Below are 2,473 nucleotides of genomic sequence, written 5' to 3'. Positions count from 1 at the left end.
AAAAAAATTCCAAATAATTTTGTTCATGTTATTAATTATATTAATATAATTAGTGATTATGTAAATTATGTCGTAGGTATCTAGTAATTGCAATTGTAAATATTTGTTGAAAAATTGAAGTCTGCTTAAGTGACGAAACTATTATATGCATTTAAATATTTTGTTTGAACTCTAGAAACTCTACCTATACCTGTCTATTAAAATTAATTATGTTTGTCTTATCATAACACTAGTATTTTACTATGTTGTGTGATTAGAAACACAACAAGAACCAAGATTTTAATAAGTATAGGTGGGTCGAACTGTTCGAAATTCGAAAAATCGAACTGAATTTTAGATATTTGGTTCAAGTTCGAAAGTCAAACCAAGTTTTAAAAAAACCAAACCGAACCGAAGTCGAACAAAAAAGTTCGGAAATAAAATTAGTTTGAACTCAAAAAATGTAAAAACAGTAATAAATTTTAACATGCCAAACGTTTCGACTTGAAATGGTGCCGGTGTTTATTGTTGTGTATATTTTATTGTTGTCTATTGTCTATACTAAACAAACTATACTAAACTCTATTATACTAAAAAAATATGAATAATATTATTACTTTTCAAAATTTAACAATACATTTTGACCCATCATAAAACTTATTTTATTTTTTAATTAGATGCAATGAATGGTATGTAATTTTTTATTTATATTTATCGTACGTACATTTCTATAATTATTTTTTTTTTATTTCATTAAAATTTTGTTCTTTGTGAGATTTCAAGATTATATTATAATAGTAATTATTTTGTCCATTATAGTTTCAATGACCATTTATTTATAGATAAAAAATAGACACTGTAGATCAAAATGATAGAGTACATAATGATCATAAATTAATTAAGTACCTATATAAGACTTTGTTTTCAAAATGTCACGTTCAAAATTAAATTTTCAATCGCTGTTATTTATAAAGCCTCCATGTTGGAATCTAAACATATAAAAGACAAATACCACTGACTCCCTCATCGCTGTAACTCAAAAACTAGAGGTACAACGTACAAACTTGATATTTAATATCAATCTTATATCAGAATTCATACATTTTTATAAGCCGTAGAAAAAATTGGAAGAGTCAATCACATTGAACACAACTATACATTTCATATTGTATCTTATACCTATTGTGTTTTTATTAACATTGGTATTTTATATATATTTTTGCAGCTGATTCGGGTAAGTTTAATGTTATGTTTGTAACTGATCGTTATGTGGTTGGATTAACAATAAAAAATAATAAATCATAAATTATGTAATTATAAACGGAGAGTTGAAAAAATTGAAATGGAAGATAATTAGGAGTTAAACTAGCTGTTTACTAAACATAAATTTCACAAGTTGTATATATAATTATATATAGGTAAGCTCTAAGACTAAGAACCCGTACTATAATAGCTGTTGTATTCGACTAAAATAAAAATAATAAAGGACAACTGAAATATACTTTAGTAAATAATGATATTTTAGTAGCATTTGTTTGTATTATGTTCTACGATGTTACTTATGACGTATTTTATAAATATTTTTGCAGCTGATTCGGGTAAGTTTAATGTTATGTTTGTAACTGATCATTATGTAGTTGGATTAACAATAAACAATAATGAGAAATGTTATGTTTGTAATTGATCATAATGTAGTTGGATTAACAATAAAAAATAAAGTACCTATATAAGACTTTGTTTTCCAGAAATGTCACGTTTAAAATGCTTGCGAATTTTATGAAGTTTATACACAATGAACTTTTAAATAGTTTTAAAAAAATTATGACACTATTTTCGATATTTTATAAATCAATAATTTTATTTTTGAGGAACCTTGTATTACATTTTCGATTTTTTACATTATAATATAAATTGTACTCAAAAGTTTAAAAAGATTTTGAATATCCATAAATAACAAAAACAACATCGAAGTATTTTTTCATATTATGAGTGATAATGTAAATTATTTTACTGGTATCTAGTACCTAATTGCAATTTTAAATGTTTGTTGAAAAATTTAAGTCTGGTTTAGTGGAGAAGCTATAAAATACGGTTTTGTATTCTGTTTCAAATTTAGATATTGTACCTACCTACCTATTAAAAAGATTATGTTTATCTTTACAACACTAGATTTTTTTCTATATTGAGTGACTATAGATTTACGATAAGAACCATTATGATATGAAGTCATACGTATTATAATATTTTGCAATTGATAAAATTATGTTTAATTACAGTTTGTTGATCTCAATCCCAATTGTTCAGCCAATTAATATAAAAATGAATCACTCATAAACCTTTTTTTTTTTATTTTTATTAGCAAATTATGCAGATATGTCAATTTTTTGTTTTTATTTTATTGCAAATTTGCGTAACAAAAATAATAGCCCTTTTCTTTGTTATTTATGTCAGTAAATAATAAATATATTTATTTCATTTTTGCCACTATCTTAAT

This window comes from Acyrthosiphon pisum, chromosome A2 (genome assembly GCF_005508785.2).
Source record: "Acyrthosiphon pisum isolate AL4f chromosome A2, pea_aphid_22Mar2018_4r6ur, whole genome shotgun sequence".
Lineage (NCBI taxonomy): Eukaryota > Metazoa > Arthropoda > Insecta > Hemiptera > Aphididae > Acyrthosiphon > Acyrthosiphon pisum.
Note: the sequence above shows the minus strand (reverse complement) of the source record.